Raw genomic sequence first — 26520 nt, 5'->3', positions numbered from 1 at the left:
CAAGTATGGGTCCAGAATGTGTGCCTATCACTCAGGGACTAGCTCATTACCAGAAAGCTGGTCACAGGTTGATTAATTTTTTTTTTGGCTACAGCAAGTCATGCAGTTCCCATAAGAAGGGGAATAGGGTTTGTGACCTACAAAAAGAGCAAGGTCTACCTCAACAATCAAATCAGGGATCCTCAAAGCATCAAACTATACAGGATTTTCCAAAAGTCCTACAGCAGTTTTAAGCTATTGAAACTTATTATTGATGTTTCAAACCACACGAAGACTTTTGGATCAGTCTGATGGTCTGTTAAAACTATATAGAGAGGTAAAAATTTCCCCAATATGATGTAATCCATGGGAGTGGAGCCCTGTATATATGGGGGAAATCGTGGCATTCAGAAGCACTGATTTTAGAAATTAATGGGAAAGTCAAGGAGAAATTGACAGCTAGGAGACAGAGTGTAGGACCTGGAGTCAGGAAGAACCTGAATTCAAATCTGACTTCAGACATTTACTAGCTATATGACCCTGGGTGAATCACTTAAACTTGTTTGCCTAAGTTTCCTCACTCATAAAATGAATTGGAGAAGCAAATGGAAAACCACTCCAGTATCTTTGACAAGAAAACCCCAAACAGGATCATGAAGATTCAGACACAAAATAAATGGAGAAAAACAAGGAGATAAATCAGTTTTGAAGGAGAAGTCAAGCCAAGTTGTGTTGGAGGCATAGCTAGAGGATCCATTCATCAACTTTTCTTCTGAGGCCAGAAGATAGGACCACACCATTAACCAGATCAGTTGCCAGCTAGCAGGAAGAAGAGACCTAATTAGACCATAACCTAATGTGGAACATTCATTCAATACAAAGAAAGGTAAAAACATGGTCCCTGTCCTCAAGGAGATTACAATCTAATGGAAGAGACAACATACAAATAGCCTTGATGGATACAGTATAAATGTGAGGTAACATCAGAAGGAAGGCACTTAGAGAATGAATGAATGATTGGATGGATGGATGGATGGATGGATGGATGGATGGATGGATGAATTTCAGGGCACTTGAAGATGAAGTCACTGAACTCTCTAACTGTATTCTCTGAGAGTTCATTTGACTTTTGCTATCTCTCCCTTATTTGTAAGCAAAGTTCTTGGAAATCTAGCCTCTGAAGCATATCTCCCACCTCCAATCAGAGAAATAGTGGACCCTAGGTGTGGAATAATGGCAGACAATTTCATACCTAGCTGATTTGTTGATTTGTTTTGCTTAACTGTACTTACAAGGAAATACTGGGGGCAAATATAAAGGGCAGAGTAAGAAATGAAAACAATATAAAAATAAAATAGCATCTATAAAATATTTCTCCCTAAAATGGCTATTTTAAAAATCAGAGAAAAACCTAAAGAAACTCGTGTGGGGTGTAGAAAAATCTCTACTTCTGCAGGAGCTGGGGTTTGAGAGGACATAGGAAAGGAGTTGGGGGTGAGGGGAAAGAGCAACTGCTCCAAAATGTTAAAAGTGGAACAGCAGAGAGACAGACGTAGAAAGGCAGACTCTACACCCCAAATTTTGGAGTAATGGGTTAAGTAAAGTTTAATTTATCAGAGCAGGTAGAAAGAAGTCTACAGGCTAAACTGAAGTCAAGTCTGGTCCTTTTTTCTACCTGAGTTTTCATATCTTTACCCCTACAAATGTAATTTAAGAGTTCAGAGGCCTGGCCTCTAAATATTTTTGCAAAGCCATCACTCAACCTTTGAGTTGGAAAACTGATCTCACTCAAACACAATGTGAGACAATCCCTGACAGATGACTTAATCTCTCAGCCTTGACTCCAACCAAAGAGAGAAGTAATGGCCCATCATAACAAGGAGACAGGCAAAATCCAATAGACTTACTTTAGGAACTGCTAAGAATGTAGTCTGTAGTTGCTATTCCTCAAATGGAAAGATTACTCAAAGCAGATCTTAAAAAATATCATGTGTGGCTCCCCAGAAAATTAAAGTCCAATAAGCTATCTGCATTTCCTGAAGTATTCCTCTGTGTAGACCAAAACATCCAGGACAAGCAGTGGGGGGGAATATGGAATTTCTCAAGTGTTAGAAGTGCAAACATTTTGACTCCTTAGAACTAATAACTGAAGATTCCAGAGGGGTTTCTCTTTTGTCTTTCTACCAGGCTACAGTCCCACGGAATGTTTCTGGATGATAAACTGTCAGTCTGGTATGAAGTTGATACAGAAAATTGGTAGGTTCTTAGCTAAGGCCAAGTTATTGAACAATAACGTCAGACTCAATTAAGGATCTTGTGTTTTGGGGAGAGAAAGAGGGATAAGGAGAGGAAAGCAGGAAGAAGGAGAGGTAAGCTAACCCTGAAATATTCCATATATTTCACATCATTTTCACCAACTGCAAACACTTAGGAAGGGATGGCAATCTTATCAAGCAAGCTGTTACTTCTATTACTGCGGATACAAATAAAGGACAGGGGCACCCTCTAGAGTTAGCCTTCTCTCCGTTATCATTGGAGTCTGATTTTTCCATTCTGGGGATAAAAAAAAAAAAATGCCCTTTCCAGTTCACCACACCACCTCTCAGAGGTTAATAACAGCAGATAAGCAGAGGAAAGTGGAGTCTATTAAAATTAAATCAAAGAAAGGAGAAGTAGAATGGGGAGAGTAGAAATACAGGTCACCCCATTTCCATTGCCTTGTAGACCAATCAGTCCCCAGGAAGAGTTTACCATTGGTTAAATGTCTAACTTAATCCCAAGCTCATCCCAAATGGGACTGGTATACCTCCAAGTTATTCCACTCTGTACATTTATTTTAAAAGATTCTACTACTGCTGGTTTCTTCTTACAAAACATCTGAGAGGAGAGGTCTAATGCTCAGTATGATTCTAGTGATTAATCCCTGTTAGCTTTTTACCTAGCCTAGGAGGGTTCATTAGATCTCAATGAAGTCTGACCTTGAACTTAGGTCCCCTTCTCTACAGAGTTTGGATTGTTTGTGATTTCATTAATATTGGAAAATCACATAAGGAAACTCCATCTGCCAATGCAGATAGGTATCTACTCTTTAATTTATAGTCTTAGATCATGGAAGGGGTCTATGGAAAGATTTCAGGGTGTCCATGAATTTAGATGGTATAAAAATTTAAAATCTAATCCGAACTTTTCATTTTATAGATGAAGAAATTGAGTCCCATTGAGTTCAATGACATGTCCAAAGTCATTCAAGTAGTAAGCATCAGAAATAGGATTTGAATGAACCCCAGTCCTAATACCACATGGTAAGAAATTGTTCAAGAATGTTCAACAGCGGGATGGAGTCAAGATGGCAGAGTAGAAGCAGGTCCTCTGCCTGGCTCTGGCTTCCACCTTCCCCTATAAATGTAAAAAGGGGACTCTGAACAATCTTTGGAGCTCTAGAACCCACAAAATTCCACAGAGAAGCCAACCTCTCGCTGAGGACAGCCCAGCAGGCCAGGAGGAATCGGCCAGTGCAGCACTTTGGGAGCCAAAGCCAGACCCACCAGAGTGAGAGGTTTTAGCCCCAGGGCGAGTCTGACCAGCAGCCAGGCGGAGGGACTCCAGATCAGTAGCAGCTGTGGCCATTTCCAGAATTATCAACACACAGATGTGAAGGACAAAGTGAGAAGTCAGTGCAGTCTGGACTTTGGGACCCAGTAAGTGAGAGTGCATCAGCTTTTGCCCCCAGGGTGAGAAGCCTCTGAGAGCCCGGCACAGCCAGCCAGCCCCATGTAGTGGCTTCAGCTCCTGGCCTGCAGAGTGTAGGGGGACCAAGCGACCAGTCTGAGGGGTAACCGCTCTTGCTTTAACATGCTTGGATCTGGATTGCAGTCTAGGGTGGAGGTCCTGGGGTGTATGTCCAGCTTGCCAGAGTGTGTGGAGGCCTCAGAGACGGCACCCATCTAATACCTCTGGCAGCTGAGAAAACCCCAGCGTTTGGGATGAAACCTCCCCTGTCTGGTGGTAGAGTCCTACTGTGGCAAAAAGCCCAGGGATCAAATGACTGAGGGGTGACGTGACCAGGCAAACAGAAGATTCCAACATTAGATTCCTATTTTGGGGACAAAAAGGAGCAAAGCATGGAACAGGAGAAAGACAGTGAAGTCAGAACTCCTGCACCAAAAGCTTCAAAGGAAAATATGAGCTGGTTAGAGGCCATAGAGGACCTTAAGAAGCAGATAAGAGAAGTGGAGGAAAAATTGGGAAGAAAAATGAGAATGATGCAAGAAAATTATGAAATGAGAGTCAACAACCTGACTGAGGAAAATCATACCTTAAAAAATAGACTAACTCAAATGGCAAAAGAGGCTCAAAAAGGCAATGAGGAGAAGAATGCCTTAAAAAGCTGAATTTGCCAGATGGAAAAAGAATCTCAAAAGCTCACTGAGGAGAATCATTGCTTCAGAATTAGATTGGAATAAATGGAAGCTAATGACTTTATAAGAAATCAAGATGCTGTTAAACAGATCCAAACAAATGAAAGAATAAAAGGAAATGTGAAATATCTCATGGGAAAAACCACTGACCTGGAAAATAGATCCAGGAGAGATAATTTAAAAATTATTAGACTACCAGAAAGTCATGATCAAAGTAAGAACCTAGAAATCATCCTCCAGGGAGTTCTTAAAGAAAACTGCCCTGATGTTTTAGAACCAGAGGGCAAAATAGAGGTTGAAAGAATCCACCAATCACCTCCTGAAAAAGATCCCAAAAAGAAAACTCCTAGGAATATTAGAGCCAGGTTGTGGAATTCTCAGATTAAGGAGAGAATATTACAAGCAGCCAGGAAGAAACAATTTGAATATTGTGGAAACACAACCAGGATAGCCCAGGATCTGGCAGCTTCTACACTGAGGGATCCAAGGGCTTGGAATATGATATTCTGGAGGTCAAAGGAGCTGGGATTAAAACCAAGTATCACCTACCCAGCAAAACTGAGTATCATGTTTCAGGGGGAAATATGGTCATTCAGTGGAATAGAGGACTTTCCAGCATTCTTGATGAAAAAACCAGAGTTGAATAGAAAATTTTACATTCAGATACAAGAAGCAAAAGAAGAATGAGAAGGTAAACAGGGAAAAGAAATCATAAGGAACTTATCAAAGTTGAACTATTAACATTCCTACATGGAAAAACAATAATTGTAACTGATGAAACTTTTCTCAGTATGAATATATATATGTGTGTGTGTGTGTGTGTGTGTGAGGGTATATAGGCATATAAATACATATGTGAATGTGTGTATATATGTTTACAGGTATACATAGACAGAGGGCACAGGACCCATTTAATAGGAAGGGATGGTACTTGAAAGGTGAAATTAAGAGGTGAGAGGGGAATATAATGAGAAGAGATGGGGAGAGACAGAATGGGGTAAACTATTTCATATAGAAGAGGCAAGGGAAAATGGTTACAATGGAGGGGAAGAATAGGAAGACAAAAGGGAATGGGTCAAACTCATTCTCATTGAATTTGGCTTGGGGAGGGAATAAAATACACACTAAATAGGGTATCTCACCCTACAGGAGAGTAGGGGGGAAGGGGATGAGAGGGGGAATGATGGAAGGGAGGGCAGGTTGGGGGGGAGGGAAGTTGGAACCACTCACTTTTGAAAAGGGACAGGATCAAAATATAGAATAGAACAAGTGGGAGGTGGGATAGGAGGGAGGGAAATATAGTCAGTCTTTTACAATGTATCTACTATGTTATTGTTTTGCATTAGCTACACATGTACAACTTATATTGAATTGCTTATCTTCCCAGTAAGGGTGGGTGACAAGGGAGGAAGGGAATGAATCTGGAATTCAAAGTTTTAAAATCAAATGTTTAAATATATATATATATATATATATATGTACTATTATTAAAATTATCTTACATGTAATTGGTAAATAAGGTATACAGGCACTGAGGCATAGAGATCCACCATGCCCTACTGGAAAAGTCAAAGGGGGTATGGGAGAAGATATGGGAGAGAGCAGATTGGAAGAGGGGATATCCTGTGGGACTGCTATTTTGGGGCGGTGGGTAGGGGAAAAACAGGGAGAAAATTTGTAACTCAAAATCTGATGGAAATGAATGATGTACATCAGAAGTTAATAAAGCATTTGAAAAATGGGGGAAAAAAAGAATGTTCAACAGTATTAGATAAAAGGATACTTCTTTTACTCACACATTCATTCAATATTTATTTATTAAATGCCTACCATGTGCAAAGCACTGTTCATTAGGTGCTATGGGTAAGATTCATAACCCGGCCCCTGCCTTCAAGGAATTTACAGTCCGGTGGAGATAAGGCATGTCCTGGAATGAAAGGAATGTGATAAGCCCAGTGCCTGCACATAGTAGGAGCTTAATAAATATTTGTTGTATTGTATTATATTTTATATTATATTATATTTTTATATTGGCTAAATACCAGGAAAAGGAATAAAAAGTGCCTCCATGATCAAGGGAAGGTTTATGGAGGAGGTACCATTTGAAGTTGACCTTAAAGAGTAGGCAGGGAGAGGAGAGGTTACTCCCTAAGGCACAGAAATATGAGTGGGAGTGGGAAGGGGGAGGGGGGCAATATTACAGAACAGGAAGAGAACCATCGAGGTCAGGAAGTGTAAGGGTGTAGGAAGGTACCTTAAGGATTCTGCCACAGCTCCTTCCTCCATCCACCCAACCCACCCCCTCCCAACCACTCCCACCTGCCCCCAGCTACATGAAAGAAACTGAATTGTGAACAGTCAACCAATGAGCATTGATTTAGGGCTTACACTGTGGACATGCTAAGAGTTAGGGATACAAAGAAAGTCACACAGTCCCTGCCCTCATAGAGTTTATGCTCTAATAGGGAAGACAACATATAAATAAGTAGGTACCTAAAAGATGTACGAGAGTAAATAGAAGGTAATTTGAAAGCCGTCTTCTCTTAAGAAACCTATTGAGACTGCTCCTAATTGAGGCAAGAGTTGTCTTCCTTCTCTTTTTCCTTGTAACTCCTGAATAAAAACCACTGGGCACCAGATTTTCCTAGTGATTCCCTTGACCTTTCTAGGCAAGTGAAGCCAAGCAAAAGACACTGCCATAGTTCTCCTGCCTCCACCATCCCCTAAATACAAAACATATGGGCCAAGAAACAAAGTTCTGGCCTTCAGAGAAGCAGCAAGACCCTTCTTGTCATCCTTACTCTTGGACCCAACATGGCACCTGTAGGTGATTGTTGGTGGAGTCTGAGAAACAATCTGCACTTATTGTTTGCATGGAACAATTTAGCAATTAACTATATTCTGTTTCATATTGTTCTCTAATTGTTTCACCCAGGCTATATTTAGTTCCCCAGCTCAGCTCTTTAAGGACAAAGGCCTGGGTCTTAAACTTTTCTGTAAGCTATGTCCCAATTAGTGAGAATAATGTATCCCCTAAAGTGGTCACATTATTCACATTTGAACTGCATGTTTCCATGTTTCCATTAGGCTGGAACTAATTACTATGTTTTACATATAATTTCATATAGTGTGAATCCAAATGATGAGATGACATGGGGGGATTCATTATTCACACTAGTAAGCACCTAGCTGTGTCTCCTATAGTGTGGGCCACATAGGGAGAGGGACCCGTGATTTTACAGATACATAGAATTCCCAGATAAGGGAACTTCTTTTACCAATGGAGTTTTGGCATCTTCTCTGCAACTTAGAGTTTTGGAGCATTGCTTAGACTCCTGAGAGTTTGAGAGGTTATGGAAATTGCCCAAGGTCACATGGGCAGTACGGGTCAGAGGCAGGCCTTGAACCCAGGTTTCCCTGGCTTCAGCACTGGTTCTCTATCCTCTACACCACAGCTTCCTCTTAGAAAGTGCTTAATAAGTATTTGTTGATGGTTTGACTGATTAAAAATTAGGATGAAAAGGGGGGGGACTTGGAATATAAGAGAAAAAGTAGAAACAACATAACAGAAGTGTACATATAAAATGGAGAGAGGGGAGAGTCCCTGGGTATATAGGATTTTAGGATTTTGGATCTGAAAGGACTTCAGGGGCCATCTAACCCAACTCCTCTCATTTTACAAAAGAGAAGGCTGAACACAAAGATGTTAGACAACTGGCCTAAAGTCACATAAGTAGTAAATAAAATCTATGTTCTAAGCAGCAGAGCCGGGATTGGAACCCAGAGGTCTGACTCCAAAACCGGGGCTCATTCTCCTCTCCCTCTCTACCTCTCCTGAATTCAGATCTCTATATATGGTTGGTATGGTGATTGCTGTCCTTTGTTCTCAAAGAGGATCAAAATGATATCACTACACTCGAGTCAAGTTTCAAATATGTCCAACTATGGCTGATCAGAGCAATAGAAGCTCAGAATGCTGTACCACATGTCAGACACAAATAGTCCATGTGAACATTTGGGGTGGATTCTCCTAATCTGTGCATCCTGCATTTCCTTTGACCTGTCTCACTTGTGCTTTGCTCACAGAGCACAGTCCCTTCTGTGATGTGGGCAGGCCATGCTGAGCGTGCCTGTGCCAGTATCTCCCAGATCACACAATCAAGGAGAGACCTTGAGAGGGTCCTTGTATCACTTCTTCTGACCACCATGTTGAATGTTTGCCCTGAGTTCTCCATAAAATAGTCTTTTGGGCAAGTACAGGTTTTGCATTTGAATGACTCATCGGAGTTGAGTGCTCTGAAGCAGAGATCAGATGCCTGGCAGTTTAGCTCAGGTAGGGACCTCAGTGGCTGGTACCTCATCGTGCCGGGTGATCTTCGGAATCTTCCTAAGACAATTCAAATGGAAGCGATTCCATTTCCTGGCATGGCACTGGTATATCATCCAATAAGAAGAATAGAGAATGTATGTAAGCAGGAGGATGCTTACATATTATAAGCCCTGGAGGTATGTCTGTGCTTTAGGATGAAGGCTGGGGAAATGTTGCTAGTAGCTACTGAATCAGTCTCTGTTGGTACTTCCATCAGACTGTGAGTTCGTATTCCCAGTCTTAGCACAGAACTTAGCACTCGATAGGAACTTTAACAAAGGCTTGTTGACTTCCTCCTTGGCCACACCTCAAAGTAACTAAGACCAGTGGACCTAGGCAGTCTGAAAACGTCCCCTTTCAATGCAGACACAAGTATCATGTCATGGCAGGAAAGAGCCTCCCTCAACCTTAATCTCTGGGCTGTTTTTGGCATTAAATCCAAATGAATTTGCATTCTCAGCTTTGAGCAGGTTAGAGGCCAGAGGAAAGATCTGGGTACTCCAAAACACATCCTCCAAGTGTGTTAAATTCTACTTGATGGCAATTAGCATCCAGCTCCCTTATTAGGCTGGAACAGTATTTTCAAATCAATTGCTCCATATTAGTGATTCTGCTGGGATTGATTTAATAGTCTAATATGAAGTCTCAGCCCTTCTGTACAGGTTAATTACATGTAGTCTTATACATTCTAATTTAAAATACTGCCTTTGCAATTATAATCAGCACTAAAATAGGACTAGTAATGAAGCTAGGCTAGAATGTTTTTTTTTTTCATAGTAATGAATTGAAAAGCCAAAATGACTTTTAATTTCTTCAGCGTTTACCATTTCAATTCCCTTCCTTTTCTGCAGAAAATATAAATCACAGCTTCTTCCTTATTTCAGGTCTCCCTGAAAGTGGACAAGATTGCCTTGAGGATGGCAGAAGCCATTAGTTCAGATGTTAAAAAAAATCTCTCGATTATCTTAGGGGGAAGAGGTTGATCATCCCTGTAAACCACCTGGTTCTTTTCCTCCTCTCACCTACTGTTAATGCCACAGAAGTTTGGGAACAGAAACACTTGTCCTTTGTCTGTAGCTCTGGGAAAATGTATGTTGAGAGGAGAGGTTAAAACTCATTATCATTAATACAAAAAAAAGCATTGTTCTCAATGAGATATATGACTGGAAGAGAAAGTGGGCCGTTCTTATGATGAAAGCAAAGGATGGTCTCCATTACTTTCCATGAAATATTAACAGATGTAGAGGAAGGCCCCCAAAGAAGGAGGACCCCTTACTCCTTTGTCCTCCACCTCCTCCCAGGATTTATAAAGGGACATGGATCTCACAGGAGAAGAACACATGGATGGGGCATGCTTGATATTATTGGAAAGATCATCTGCATTGAGATGATCACATGAAATGTCAGCCTATTGAAAAATATTCCTTAAGTATCTCCTGGGACATCATGTGGATACCATGGAATCCAAGCTGGAAGGAACCTTATAATCTAGTCCAGTGGTTCTCAACTATCTTTAAGTTAATGGACCCCTTTGGCAGTCCAGTAAAACCTATGCATCCCTTCTCAGAAGAATGCCTTTAAATACATAAAATAAAATGTACAGGATTATAAAGGACAATGGTCATATTGAAATATAACTATGAAAATATTTTTTGAAAGTTCATAGACTCAAGGTTAAGAACTCCTGAATTCTAGTCCAACCCCTTTATTGTGCAAGAAACAAGGTAAGCAGATAAAGTTACTGCCTTCTAGGAATTTACCTTCACCCTACTGAGTCCATTCTATATTCAACAGGCCCCACACTCACTAAAGAAAGTTTCCCTTAGGTTTCTCCTAAATGCCCAAGTTATTGGTTCAGTTCATTTCCCTTTACCCAGATGTCCCCTCTATCTTTAATAGTTTTTTCATTTATTTGAAGGCTATGATTGAGTTATATATCTGCTCCCCAGTAAAAATCTAGGAAATCCCAGGTCCTTTAACCTATTCCATACTGGTCCTCATTTTTCAACCTTTTTAACCCAACTCCATGACTTTCTCCTCTGACATCTCTGAATTGTCCATTGTTCTCTTAAATTATGAATTGGCTTCAGACTGGGGTCAAAATTAAGAATAATACAATCCAATCCATCAGCTAAGGGGTGATTATGCTATTCACTGTGCTAAATGAAGTTGGAAGGTAAGCAGTAGAGTAGATAGGATTTGGACAGAATTATAAAGGAAATTCAATATTTAATATAATTCCAATCATTTGCCAGCTACTGAGAGCAAAAGCAAAGATGTATGTCCTCACATCCAGTTAACATTTGAAAATCAAGGGAGCTGTTGGGGAAGATGGGTCAAATATGGTCTTATTAGTAAACAGCCACTGCAATACAGACCAGTTGGCTGGAAAGTATTATTTTGTCCATTATCATGTGGTCAAGAATTCCCAAAGTAGGTGAGATAAGTAATTGATTACTTCTCACATCCCTTCAGAGTGGCTTCATTAGTTCAGAAAACCAGAGGATCACAGATTTAAAACAGAAAGGGACTTGAGAGGTTATCATTTTTCAGATGAAGAAACTGAGATCCTAAGTAAGGAAGTGATTTGCCTACAGTCATATGCATAACCTAGCACAACACCTTGCACCCAACAGGTGCTCATAAATATTTGCTGAATGGACATAAGAACAAAGGAATCACAAACCGCTTCCTATCAAACCAAAGTGAACTCCAGCATCTGCCACTGGGGCCCAACAGGTGGCTCTGATATTCTCTAATTTATCAAATTGATTTCTTCAGGGAGAGCCTCAGTTTATCAAAGCAACCAGTACCAATGAGTTGCTTTCTGTCTGGACATTTTTGAGCAATGAGGAAACATCTTCCTACTTCCCCAGACCCACCCTTTTTTGATTATCATGTGTCTGTTTAGGTTGCTGGAATGCCATGGATTTTTGAGTCTTTCCAGCAATTGAAACTTAACTAAAAACCATGTGAAACAATGCTTCCTCTAACTCACCCTGAAGCTCCATTAATTAGGTAAATCTGTTCTAACGCAAGCTGAGTAGCTGGCACCTGCCCAACCAGCCTTCGTTCCCCCTAAAAAAATGTACAAGCCTTAGAACTCCCAGCTAAAATGTTAATGCTATCCTGGGCTCTACCAGGGTCTAGAACAGTAACTAGGAAAGGGGAGGATCAGAGTGCCCTAGAAAACTGTATCAACTTAAGAGAATTAAAACCCATTTTCTAACTTCACAATAGACCCTAACAAGGCGGGTGTTGTGGTGAGATAAGAGATACCCTGGAGAATTTTAGGTCTGGAAACAGAGGTGCATGTTGCCAAACGCAGAGGTATTGTAACATGGAATAGCATACCCTTAGAGGTCTTGCTGTGATTGGAACAAATACTTTTAAGATAGAAGACTTGATGTGAATCCAGCTAAATTCTCCTTTCTCCATGCCAAGGATGGGAAATGTAAAACTTTGAATTCTCAGAAGACTCCACTGTAATTAATGTCATAACCTTCTCCATGTGTTGGAGGGAAAGGGGGGGAGAACTAAATGAAGCAGAAGGAACTAGCCATGGTGGTCAAAATATCCATATTATGAAAATCAAAGGGAGGCAGAATGATATAGTGGATAGAGGATGTCCCCTGAGTCAAGAGGAAAGGGGTTCAATTCCTGCCTCTTAGACATACCGACTGTGTGACCATGGGGGCAAGTCATGGTGCCTCTCTGAGCCTTTTTCCTCATGTAAACTGAGGATAATAATAATTTTCGTTTTATTCTTCATTGGATTGTTATGAGATTTCTATGAAAGACAATGCATGTAAAATGTTTTGCAAACTTCAAAACAGATAGATAGACAGATCGATATACAAATACACTCAATTAATAGAGTTGTCAGTCTGAATTGGTAGAGGGAGTTCTCCACACTGATAAAAATCACAGGCTGAGGGCATCTTCAACATAAAAATAATAATAGAAATAATGATGATGATATTTAAAAGAATAATAGAATGGTAGTGACTTGTCCCCACACCATTTCTAGCTGAACCCCATTGAATAATGTTGATAATGTAAATCAAACTTAAAAGTGTGTCAATCATACATTTTTTCAGAGAGTTGGTTGTTAAACATTTAACAAAGAGTCTGAAATTAAACTTCAACATAAATAGTCCAAAGGGACAGCTCCCAGAGGTACTTCTTTATTAGAGACAAGGTATATGTAACCCAGTTCGAAGTGAATCTTCTAACACCCCATACTCTTGGCAGGCAAACTGAGTTCAATCTTGGAAATCCCCAGTGAAAATTCATTCCATATGATCTCTCTAAGGAGCTAAGGGGTGAAGTGAATAGAGCACTGGGCTGGGAACCAGGAAGACTTATCTTTGTGAATTCAAATCTGGCCTCAGACACTCACTAGTTGTGTGACCCTGGGCAAGTCACTTCAACTTGTTTGCCTTAATTCCTCATCTTTAAAATGAGCTGGAAAAGGAAATGGCAAACCACTCCATTCTCTTTGCCAAGAAAACCCCATGTGAGGTCATGGAAAGTCAGGCATGACTAAAATGATTAAACAACAACAAAAATTATTGTTCTAGGGTTCAAAACCCCACCCAGATTCACTGTCTGAGAAACCATAATTTGCTTCTTGTCCAGGGATCTTAGAGTCTATTTTTACAGACAACTCAGGACTTCCAATTAATATTCCAAACATAAGCATTTCTTCCTGAAATATAACTATAAGAAATGCTAGGTTCCCTGTTCCTTTAGTAAAATAATACTATCAAGTGGGCAGCATTTTTCTCACCACCCTCACACAGTAATGATTGCTAAAAAAAACTCATAAAACATATTGGGAAAGTCAAAAGGAAGTCCCAATACCCTGGAAGCTTTTCTGGATGGGTCCTGCATGGGTCAGTTTGTGTCGGCAGCTTTATCCCAACTTTTGGCCACTACCATCACTTATTTCCCACTATTACAGCTGCCACCCTTTGGGTTAGAAAATTCCTGCTGCTTCTTCTGTCCCTTGTTCTCTGGCTCTCATTCTCCTCTCAACATTCTTGAAGGTCCCCATCCTGGTTCAAGGACTTTTGGCTGCTTGTCTTTCAGCCACAACCAAGGCACACTGAGGCAAGTTTGATTCTTCTTTTCATGACTTTCATATCCCAAAAGTCTCCTCTCCTTCCTCTTCCCTCTTGGTTCTTCTCCCCAGCACTCCTCACCTGGTCTTTTTAAAACATGAGCCATCAAAATGGAATCTTTTCCTATTCCTGTTACAGCATACTTCACCTGCATCCTCCCACATCTCTCCCCTGCCCCTCACAAAAGGATTGGGAAAGAAGACAGGGTTTGTTACTGACTTCCACACATTTTATATCGTTCATATACAATATAATGGCTTTGTCTCCTTTCAAAAATACTTAAATTATGTAGAAAGGTGAGGTTGGGGGCCTGGGTAAGGCTTTCCCAAGGCCCCTTGAAATCACACCAATTAAATGCCAACTTATTGTCAATGAGGAAAAAAAGGAGTATATAATGAATCCCAAATAATCCAGAGCAGCGGAAAATGAATCCAATTCCCAAATGCTACCTCCCTATTCATGGTGAAACCACATGCATGTGGGAGGGTTCCCATTGTAAATAACAGTTGGCATGTTTCTTTTTTCAAAAAGGTAAGTTAGCCATGCTGGCTGGCTTTCATTGACTGGCAGCCTCTTTGTGAGGTCCAGGAGCTGATCCTCAGGGGATCAGACTCACGAATTCATTTCCATCAGCCCACCCAGAGTGATGGGGCTCTGGGGAATTGACTCCCACTAGGAGGTTGATTGATACATCAGAATGGCAATTTACTAACATGCATTGGGCAAGAGAACAACTATGGGTCATTTGTACCTGGATCTCTCTCTTGGTGGGCACATACATTCAGGACACAAAAGTATAGATCCAAATATTTCTTAGGGAGCAGAGAATTGGAACAAGACTGAATGGATGATCTCATTGAGCTGTGGTAGCTATACAAAGCACCCTTATCTAAGCAGGATTAGTTCTATCTAAAGAATCGTATGATCATATATTTAGAACCAAATAGTCTTTAGGGATCAAATCGTCCAACTTCCTCATTATTTACAGATGAGGAAACTGAGACCCATAGATGTTAAGTGACTTGTCCAAGGCCACACTTCTGAACCCAGGTATTCTGACCCCAAATCCAACCCTCTTTCTACTATATGACACTGACCCTATCTCTTAGGACAAGTCACTTCAGCTAACTAATTTCATTCATTCATTTTATATCATCCTCTGTTGGTTTTATTTCCAGAAGGTGACACTTATTGATCTTATCCCCAGTATCCATAGATAGCTCTGGCTTGGAGCCTAAATTATCCTTTATACTGCTTAGCATTTGTAGCACCATGTCCCTCTTAACTCTAAGTGTGAGAAGAGTCTGGTGTAAATAACAGAATGTTCCTCTTGGTAATATTTTAAAATTCAAGCTACTCCTTCAAAATGTCACCCATCAGGTGACTTGCTCCCCAAAAGACATGTTTCCTCTTTCACCAGTCACATCATTTAGTGAAACAAAGAACCCTTAGGGGTGAGATTTCATGCAAGCCTGGAATCAACTGTTCTTGCTGTGACAGCCGTCATCAACATAAGAAAAGGAACTCTTGGAAGACGAGATTGTAGTCAGGTACCCTCTAGGACCAGTATCTCACATTCCCCACAGGACCCTGGGATCACTTAATCCCACGAACTACTATTTCAAACACACCTCAGAATCGATTTTCCATCGTACCGGATCCTAACCTTGATCATTCTGCTTACTGCCTTAGATGAAATCTTCCTCCTCCTACTTAATACCCTTATTGCTACCTCCACCAAAATCTTATCCTGGGCTTCAAAATAATGCTGCATTTATGATGAACTCATCCTGGGATTTCCCTGGGGCCTCCTTGCTCCTCAACAGCCTATGAGCCCTGCACAAGACAGACCCTGAAATATTCCTCCATAAGTCCCACTTCTCCTATTGGTGAGTTCCTCCACTTTGTGGAAGGGCTCAGACTGACCTACTTTCATTCTTTTCCTAGTCCTATCCCTGGCTTTCAGGACTTTAAAACCATTAGATACCTTCCTTCCATCCCCCATGCCCACCCCCCCCACACACACACACCCATCTTTCCCCATTAGAATGTAAGCTCCTTGAGGGCAGGGGCTATCTTTCTTTCTGCTTGTATTTGTATCCCCAGTGCTTGGAACAATCCTTGACTGAAAGTAAGTGCTTAATAAATGCTCATTTCCTTTTTCTTCACTAACTCCTTCCATTTGCCCAGGGCGCCTCAATCATAAAAATTAAGCTTATTTGACCCTTCTCCCCTAACTAGCTACTTACTCTTTTACTTCTCTCTCTCTCACTTTCTCAACTAAACTTCTTGAAAAAGTTAATTCCCTCCACTTCTTCCCAAAACAAATGCTTAAAGTCTGTCTCTACCACTCTATTGAAACTTCGCTCTTAAAAGCCTCCAATGACCAAATGATGAAATTAATTCACCTTTTTTTTCCAGTCCTTATCTTCCTGTACTTCTCCTTTTCTAAAGCATCTAACACTGTTGACAACCCTCTGTTCTGTTCCTTGGCTTCAAAGACTAAGGTCAAGGGTGCTGAATTTGGAGTCAAAGGATCTGGGTTCAGATTTCAGCTTCCCTACTTACTACCTTGATGACCAAGGGCAAGTCACTTATCTCTAGATTTCAATTGCCTCCTCTCTAGAATGATAGGGATGGACTAAGTCATCTCTAAAGTCAATTCCATTTCTAAATCTGAGAGGCATTATGCTGCCAGGGAAGGAGTACTGCCTCAAGTTTCAGAGAGCCTGGGTTCTAATCCCATCTCTGAATCTTACCACTTCTATGATCTTTAAAGTCATGTAATCTCAGTGAGCATCAGCAACCTGATCTGTAAAAAGAGAAGATTGGACTAGATGCCTTCCTAAGGGTCTTTTAGCTCTAGAACTATGACCTTTTGAGATATATGATTGTGACAAAATTGTGCTATGGTTGTTCAGTTGTGTCTGACCCTTCATGAACCCATTTGGGATTTTCTTGGCAAATATAGTGCAGTGGTTTGCCATTTCGTTCTCCAGCTCATTTTATAGATGAGGAGACTGAGGCAAACAGGGTTAAGTGACTTGGGTCCCACAGCTAGGAAGTGTCTGAGACCAGATTTGAGCTCGTGAAGATGAATCTTCCTAATTACAAGCACAGAGATCTATGCGATCTATGCATTGAGCCATCTAGTTGCCATTATTATACTATAAGAAATGACAAATATGAGGGACTCAGTGAAAGGGAGGGAGAATTGTATGAACTGAGGCAGAGTTGAGTAAATAAAACCAGTGAAAGCAATTGGCAGAATGATAACAACAGGAATGAATAGAGCAGTAAAAACAAAGCTGAATGTTCTATAATTAATAATAACTAATCCTGGCCCTGAAGAAGGGATAAGGAAATGCAGAGCCCTCCATTCTTTGGAGAGGTGGCAGGATGTGGTGGAACATGGCACACACTCAGAATGGGTAGGTGTTTTGGTAGGCTTGGTTTAACTGGGTTTTTTTATTTGTTACAAAAGATTCCCATTGGAGACAGTGTAAAGGAGAAAATGCAGAAATGACTATGATGTATAAATAAAAGGCACCAATAAAACTTTCTTTAAAAGAATTACATTGTTACTGAATGTAAAAAATTGTGTTCTTTTACCTTTAGTTGGCTCCTAATCCTCTTTTTGACTCCTTAAGGGGGGAGAGGGGATATGTGATATACACTGTCAAGAGATGGAAATTAGGCATTCTATTTTTGAAGTGATGGGGTAAGTTTTAATTTTCTGTGATACTTTCAAAAAAATTATCTCACCCTGGTGTATTATTTCTAAATTCATATAATCTCTTTTGTTCTAGAAATTGTGCATTTGCGATCTGGACTGACTAGAGAGAGGGTAGAGATAAAAGAATAAATGCATAGCAGTGGGACACCCAGTTGTTATGACAATGGTAGACAGAGAAGGAGAAATAATTAGGAATTGGTGTGGCATACCACTGAACCCAGGGAACCAAGCCAACTAGCCCAAGAACCATGAAGATATGGCCAACTGATTCCTGAAATTAAGAACTCAGACACTAGAAAGCAATAGAAAGTAGTAAAGGGTAAAGCCCAAGGTCTAAAAGCCAAAGTCCTTACTTAGATAAGTTCCAAGGAGAATTCAGAATTCCTGGACAAGTGATTCAGATCAACAAGGCCAAAGGGTTCAGTCTTTCTCAGTTTCCCAATATTCTGCCTTTAACCATCTCCTTCACCTTTTCTCCTCCCTCACCCTTCTCTCTCTCTCTCTCTCTCTCTCTCTCTCTCTCTCTCTCTCTCTCTCTCTCTCTCTCACACACACACACACACATACACACACACCTGATACAAACCAATCAGTCTAAATATCACACATGATTCCAAATACACATATCTAGTCCTGACCTCTCCTCAATCCCACATCTCAAGCTAACTATAAGACACCTCTGAACAGACAAGTACCTCAAGATGTCCAAAATCAAACTTATTTTCTTCTCCCCTAAATCTATTCCTCCTGGATTTTTCATTTCTCTAGGTGGTATCAACATTTATCTAGGCTCCCATGTTCAAAACTTATAACCCTCCCTTCTCCTTATTTCTCATATCCAGTTCCAAATGTCATCTGTCCTCTTACTGAAATATGTCCTTCATCCACCCATGAAGTCAAAGCCACAATTTGACTTCTGAGCTCTGCCTCTTTAAAGCTATGTGACCTTGAACAAGTCATTTCACCTGTCTATTCTTAAATTCAATTCATTTTAATTCAATAAACTTCATTAAGTCCTCACTCTCTACAAGGTCCTATGCTGGCACTGAGAATACAGAGACAAAAATGAAGCCATCTCAGACCTCAAGGATGCTACATTTTACTGTGAGACACATGTACACACAACCAAGTATAGAAAAGCATAATAAAAGCAAATGCCAATCATAGACAGAGACAACAGAGGAAATGTGAGGAGATAATACTTCCAACAGAGAAATGAGAAAAGGCCACTGAGCTGCACCTTAGAAGCAGCTAGGAATGCCAAGAGGTAGAGGTGAGGAAGGAGTGCATTTCACACCTGGGAGACCACCAAAGGCATAGGGCAGGAGATGGAATCTGCTGTATGGGAACAACTAGCAGGCCATTTTAACTGGCATATAGAGCTCAGAACAGGATTGATAAAGCTGAAAAGGTAAATGGGAGCCAGATCACAGAGGACATTAAATTGCAGGGGGAGAGGGGGGAGGTGTACATTTTCTCCTAGGGACAATAGGTAGCCATTAAAGGTTATTGAGCAGCGACAAGGTCTCAGAATATGGATTTGGCAGCTGTAGGGGAGATGGACTGGGGAGGGGGAGAAAGGAAATAGAGACTGGAAGTAGGGAATGCAATCGTTATATTATTTCTACTGTACCATGAATGGTACTGTTGAATTGGTCCTGTTGGACCAATACAGCTACACTAACACATCTTTGATAAAACAGCAGCAAACAGTATAGATTTCCTGCCAAATCCCAAAAGGTTTCCAGTAGTGAATGGGGTCACCTCAGTGAATTTCCTTCCCATTAAGGGAGGTCTTCAAGCCAAGGCTACTTGTCCATTTGTTGGCTATGTGATAGAAGGTATTCCTGCTCAGGCATAGGCTACATTAGAAAGCTCTGAGCTCCCTTCAAATTCAGAGCCTCTGTGATTCCATTCATGGGGTGGGGGGGGGGGGTGTCAATACAATATATGACAGTCAGGAGTCAGAGTGGTGTTGCTAAGGTAAGCAGAGCTGAAGTTGAATAACCCCTTAAGTAGGTTGTACAAGATGACACAAAGTTGGTCAGTCTGACCAATTTAGGGGTCTGGAAACACTTGAATGGTATTGTATAGACCCAGCCCTCAATGTGGTTTAGAGTTACAAAATGGATCCAGAAATAATCCATTTCCCCAAAGCATCTTCTCACATACTAAGCACAGCATAATCACAAATGGTATCACAAAATGGAGAGCTCAATAACCCTAATAGCTCAGGAGAAACACTTTATTGATGCTAAGAGCCAATAGCTCATGATGTTTATTCTAATGTCCTCCATTTACTACCAGAATATTACTGTAAACTGAAAGTATTCCACAATGGTTGTATTCTTCGACTTTCTAAAATCAATTTCTATCTAGGTTAGAGTGAACAGTAGCAAGTTAAAGCTCAGGAGTGACTAGTGTCCATATGAGAAATTATTTAACAACAACAAAATACAATCAATACTTATTTGAATAGAAAGGAAATGGAATTTGTTAGGAATCAGGAGGAAAAGCAATGCCACTGAATGGCTCTACCCTCAAAGAATGAGTGATCTCAACCATGGGGGTACTTCTCCTAATTGGACAGATCACCTAAAACTTCTCATCCTGTGTGACTTTCACTCACATCTTCTTTAATTCCTACAAAAGAATTCCATACAACATGTACAATAGCCAAAGAATCAAAATTGCTGAACTTACATAAAATGTGGAAATGTCCTAAGGAGCCTTGTACTTGGAATCAAAGTGACTTGCCCCAGCAAGTCTTGGCCCTACTGCTTGCTGGATTTGCGGCATTGGACATGGTATCCCACCTCCTAATCCTCAGTTTCCTTATCTGTAAAATGGAGATGATAGCCTATCTCCCTCTGAGTGAGTGAAGATCAAATTTACACAAAAGTTCTTTATGTCTATAAATCACTATAGGATTATTATATATTATATATCATCATTATAACAGATGCACGGCAACTGATTTGTCTCAGATATTGTTGAGTCAAATATTCAAAGAAACCTTCATGATCGGTGCTGTATCAGTTGACTTTATTGACAATTCAGAGATCTAATTGAATTGTAAAGATGTCTAAATTAATTAGTTGTGGTCAACTAATTTCTGATTATCTCCATCATTCTGACACCGCCTTTGTCTGTCCAGTTATTATATGGCAGAAGGGGAAGACTGCTGCAGGATCTGGGAGGCTCACCATCCCCTTGGTGCTTGTCACATGTGCCTTGCATATCATCAGGGTTTAGTACAGGAGAGTTGAAGAAAAGTGAATGTGAGATCAGGGTGCTTCCTCCCGTCAGATTTAGCATTTTCATAGCTTTCCAAGAGAGAGGTCAACAAGGCTTTACTTAAGAAATGGACTGTGTAAGGATGTAAAGGGAGTCTGGCCAATGCAGGCCCCTCCTCAGAGCATGGGAGGCATACCTAGTTCAAGCTAAGTGGAAGGATTTGAGGAACCTTGTTTCTAGGACAACAAAAAGGAAGAGCCCTGGTCCTCCATGAGAACAAGCCATGTATTCTGACTGCTCCTGGTTCCCTTACCATGTGAAGAAGAGAAAACATTCAATTGACTACCAAGCTAAACTGAGAAAGCATTGGAAAGATTTTCGTTGCTGTTCCTCAGTCATGTCCAGCTCTTCATGACCCAGTAAACCATAATGTCCATGGGGTTTTCTTGGCTAAGATATAGGAGTGGTTTGTCATTTCTTTCTCCAGTAGATTAAGGCAAACATAGGTTAAGTGACTTGTCTGGGGTTTCTCAACTAGTAAGGCTGAATTTGAATTCAGGTTCTTCCTGACTTCAGGCCCACCATCCTATCCACTGAGCATCTAGCTGCCTCTATTCAAAAAACCTTAAACAGAAATAAGGAGTATCATTCTCCCTCCTGCTTGCCTAAGTAGCATAAGAGTGACACAGGGTAGGTCTCTGAGTGGGACAGAGGCCTCAGCCTCCCACTCCCCTCTCCAATTGACTTTTGTTCTTTCCTGCTTTAGGTGAAGGACCATTGGAGGTGGCTATGATCTCTGTGAGCATTGGAAGGTCAAATATATAACAAGCTCCATAAGTCTGGAAGCTGGAGTCCAAGCCAAGATTTGTCAGAAGTCAAGACAGAGCAAAAGCCTAAGCAACCTGGGACCCAGTTTAGATGAAAGGCAGCCAGGAGATTATAGAGATTCCTCCACAAGTTATGGCAAATTAGAGAGTCTGCTTGGCCAGTTGGCTACTGTCTAGAAACTGTGTTAAGAAACTGTCCAGGGGGGCGGCCAGGTGGCTCAGCGAGTAAGAGCACCGGCTCCAGTGTTGGGATGACCTGGAGATCGAATCCCGGGCTCAGACACTCAGCACCACACCCAGAAATAACCAGCCATGTAACCTTGAGCAAGTTACTTAACCCTGTTTGCTTAAAAAAAAAAAAAAGAAAAGAAACTGCCCAGAGACCAGGGTGATACAGAGGAGAGTGCCACCAAGTACTGAGAGAAAATGTTTGACTTCTTCTTATATCCTCCCAGTAAAGATCCCTTTGGAAAATCTAATTGATATTAATTAGTTCTATGAAAGCAGGGTACTGATAACTGGTGGCTAGTATTAGAGACAATACAAAAGAATCATCCCAGTCCCCCTGGTATTTCTCTGTAACCCTCAGAGGCATATGTATCGAGACCTGCCCTTGAAGTTTGAGTCCAAAGTCTGGGTACAACAGAAAAGGAAGACCCTCATCTGATTCCCCCCAACTCAATCCAATAGTATGTGGTCAAAGCATGGAGCCTCATGCAGCTCCTCATTGGAGCAGAATGAGGAAGTTTAAAGAAGGCACCCTTTGTCTTGGGTGCCCTCCCCTTTCAACTGCCTTTCTGCCCGCTTTGTACCTGCTCACTTTCCCTCAGGCACTAAGTACCGCACACATGCAGTCTTGCTCTCAGATGGCCCTTCACTCGTCCTGTTCCTGTGTAATAGGAGAACAGGACTGACTTGTTCCAAAGGGGTATTTTCATTTTAATGGGAAACTCTTGAAAATCAAAATCTTTCAGTGCCAAAAGAAATTAATTTCTAATAGTAAACTTTCAAAAAGATTGAGGAAGGAGCACTTGAGAGAATGTTCCTAAGATTCCTTAAATGAATGCTAGGTAGACAATTTCTCCATCTACTGATTAGACCTGACCCTGTCACATAGTGTTATCATGAACTAAAGAGTGCAGACAATGACAACCAATGCAAAATAGATTTCTATTGATAGAACAGCCTGTACATCACTTTACACAGATGAATTAGCAGATAGGACATCCTATTTAGAATATATTCTCAGCCATGCCCTGCAACTAATGACTATAGTTTAAACATTCAACCAACCTTTGCAAAGTCCAACAATAATCCTTTTCTTATTCCTCTGGAAATGGAAAATGCTGATTCTCCCAGTAACTTCCAACATTTTATCCAATCATTCAAAAGCTACAGCAGCTTGAACATAGTAAGCGGTCTTTGAAAATTGTAGCCAATAGCAGCCTACATAGATGATAAATAAAAGAATCATAGAATGGACAGATTGATGAATAAATAAATAAATTTAAATGTAAACATATGCAAAATAATTGCCTGCAATGCTTGCCATGACTTTATAAGTTTGGTTTGCAAGGAGAGATCTCAGAAGATATTTTGCCTTTTCCCAGGTCCCATATGTTTACATCTTTTAAGTTACCACAAATTGAAGAATGTCTGTAGTACCTTCTGATCTAAACAGAATGTTTTCCTATAGATATAGATAATAGAGTTAAAGAAAATGTGACATACAGTTTCCTTATAGTTTTTAATTAAAATAAAGTATAACAATTTATTTATTTCTAATTCTGATATGCTAAAGAGATGTACAATTTGGGAAAAGGTTTTAAGAAATTTAAACCCCTAGATACCTTTTTCATTAGCCTTTACCTGTTCCTAGTCATTTTCAACCTGTCTCTGGTCTCCTCTTAAGTTTTTCTTTAAATTTATTTATTTTTAGTTTTCAACATTCACTTCCATAAGATTTTGAGTTTTAAATTTTCTTCCCATCTCCCCCCTCCCCTTACCCCAAGATGGTGTGCAACTTGATATAGGCTTTACATATGCATTCATATTAAACCTATTTTCTCATTAGTCATGTTGTGAAGAAGAATTAGAACCAATGGGAGAAACCTTGAAAAAGAAGAAACAAGGGGGGGGGGGGCCAGAGGGAGAGGGAGAAGGAGAGACAGAGACAGAGAGAGATAAAGAGAGTGCACAAATAATATGCTTCACTCTGCATTCAGACCCCATAGCTCTTTTTCTGGATGTGGACAGCATTTTCCATCATTAGTCCTTTGGATCCTCTTCAGTTTTCAATAGAATACAACCCTCCGGCTCATTCTGCATCTTTTTATAGGGTCAAAATGTTATATGTTTCAGAGTAGTTTAGCACCTTAGCATGGATTCCCACAAAATCTCAGAGTTGGAAGGATGCTCAGAAGCACCCCCACTCCAACCCACTGTTGAATAATAGTCCTCCCCACAATATCCCCAAAGGTCACCCAGCCTTTCCTTGAAGATTTCTTTTTTTTTTTTTTGCTATATTTTTGGAGGAGGGGAAGGTAGGACAGTTGGGGTTCAGTGACTTGCCCAAAGTCACACAGCTGATTTTTTGTGCTAAGTGTCTGAGGTCAGATTTAAACTCAGGTCCTCCTGACTCCAGGGCCAGTGCTCAATTCACTGTGCCACCTAGCTGCCCCACCTTGAAGATTTCTAATGATGGGAACGCACATCCTCCCTAGGCATACAATGCTACTTCAGGACCACTCTGATGATGAACAACTTTTATTCAGAATCGAATTTCCTTCTTTACCTCTTCTAACTATTCCTAGTTTTGTCTTCTATGACAAGAAAAAATAAGTCTTAGTCCCCTTCTGCTTGAAAATCTTTCGAATCTTAGCAACAAACATCTTTTCTCCACTAAGTTTTTTACCCCCCATTTCCTTCCACCAGTCCTCACATGGGATGAACTCAAATTCTTTCACTATCCTGGCTACACTTTGGCCTATCAGTGTATTTCCTGAAATGTGGTCCCTAGAACATGTACACAGTGTTTTGGATGTGTGTTCTGATCAAGGGAGACTACAATGTTGTTAACTCTTCTCTAGTCCTAGGTGGACACTATGCCTTTCTTATCACAGACCAAATTTGTGTTAGCTTCTTTGGTTGCCATATTGAACTGTTGATTCATGCTGAATTTGCAATACCCTAAGACCCTCAGATCTTTTTCAGGGAAACAAAGTCTAACCATATCTCTTGATCTGATATTTGGAGATACCCAGGTGATATAGTGGATAGAGTTTGAATCCTACCTCAGATACTTACTGTCTGTGTGACCCTGAGCAAGTCATTTAACTTCAGTTTCCTTATCTCCAAAATCTAGATAACATTAGTACCTACCTCCTAGGTTGTTGTGAAGATCAAATAAGATATTTGCAAAGTACTTTGCAAACCTTAACTTGCCAAATAATCATTAATATGGAACCTAAATGTAGAACTTTATATTTATTCTCATTTAATTTCATCTTACTAGATTTAGTCTAAGAGTTCAAGCCTATCAATATCATTTTGAATTCTGATATTATCCTCCACTATGTTAGCTGTCCCCTCCTAACTTTAAGTCATCTGCAAATTGAATGAATAGGCCACCTCTAACTATATCTGAGCCATGGAGAAAAAGTTAAATAGCACAAGACAATCCAAAATCTCTGGGGCACCCACTAAAACCATATTTCCAACTGAGATAGAGCCATAGAATACTATTCTTTGGGTCTGGGCATTCAACCATGTTCAAGTCCTCTTAACTGTGGTATCAACTAGAGGCCAAGAGTAGGGAACCTGAAGCCTTGAGGCCACATGTGGCCTTCTAGAACCTTAAGTACAGCCTTTTCACTGAGTCCAAATTTTAGAACAAATTCTGTAAAATTTGGATTCAGTCAAAAGGCCACACTTAAAGATCTAGAAGGCCACATGTGGCCTCAAGCCTGCAGCTTCCCCACACTAATAACTCATAGCAACATCTTGTACTTAAGGATAGCACAAGAAACTTTATAAAGTACTTAACTAAAATCCAAATAAATGATACCACAGAGATGTGTTGCCCAATTGGCCAGTTCCAATGGTGTGCCCAGTGAGCAGTTTCTATTTTCTGCTCCCGGTGTTTGTTTGTGCTTTGTTCTCAAAGAGGACCAGGACGTCTAGAAGGTGATGCCATGATTTACAAGTGAATTAGATTTAAGTGAGGGAATATGCAAAGTCATTAGCCTCACTGGGAAGATATAAATCAAGATGTCTGGAAATGGCCCCAGATGAAGTGGGAGACCTTGCAAGTACCTATAACATATAGAATCTTCCTCTTTTCTTTCTTTTTTTATAGAATATGCATCCCACTTATTCTAAGATGTTAGAGTTATATTAGGATTCTGATCCAGATACATTTGACTCAAGGGCCAAAAGATCTATTTCTGCTGAATCCACACTTCAGAAGAATGTTTTCCTCACTTCTCCGTAAATACATCTCCCTTAGACAGCTGTGTTCACTGAATAAAGTAGGCTGTTGAGGATGATGAGGCAGTTTTCTCTTTCATTTAAGGGTCTCCTTGAAGACAGTGGGCAATCTGTGTGACCCTGGACAAGTAACTCAAAACTCTCCTGGCCTCAGTTTCCTCATCTTTCTTCATTAAGAGTAGACCTCTAAGGCCCCTTCTATCTCTAGAGTCTTATCTTTAGATATCTATTATATGGAGAGAAAGAGAAAGAGAGAGAGAGAGAGAGAGACAGAGAGAGAGACAGAGAGAGAGAGAGAGAGAGACAGAGAGAGAGAGAGAGAGAGACAGAGAGAGAGAGA

Source organism: Petaurus breviceps, unplaced genomic scaffold (genome assembly GCF_028583685.1).
Source record: "Petaurus breviceps papuanus isolate PSGF00001 unplaced genomic scaffold, PetGlider_PUasm1.0 688, whole genome shotgun sequence".
In the NCBI taxonomy this organism is placed as follows: Eukaryota; Metazoa; Chordata; class Mammalia; order Diprotodontia; family Petauridae; genus Petaurus; species Petaurus breviceps.
This window is presented reverse-complemented; position numbering follows the sequence as displayed.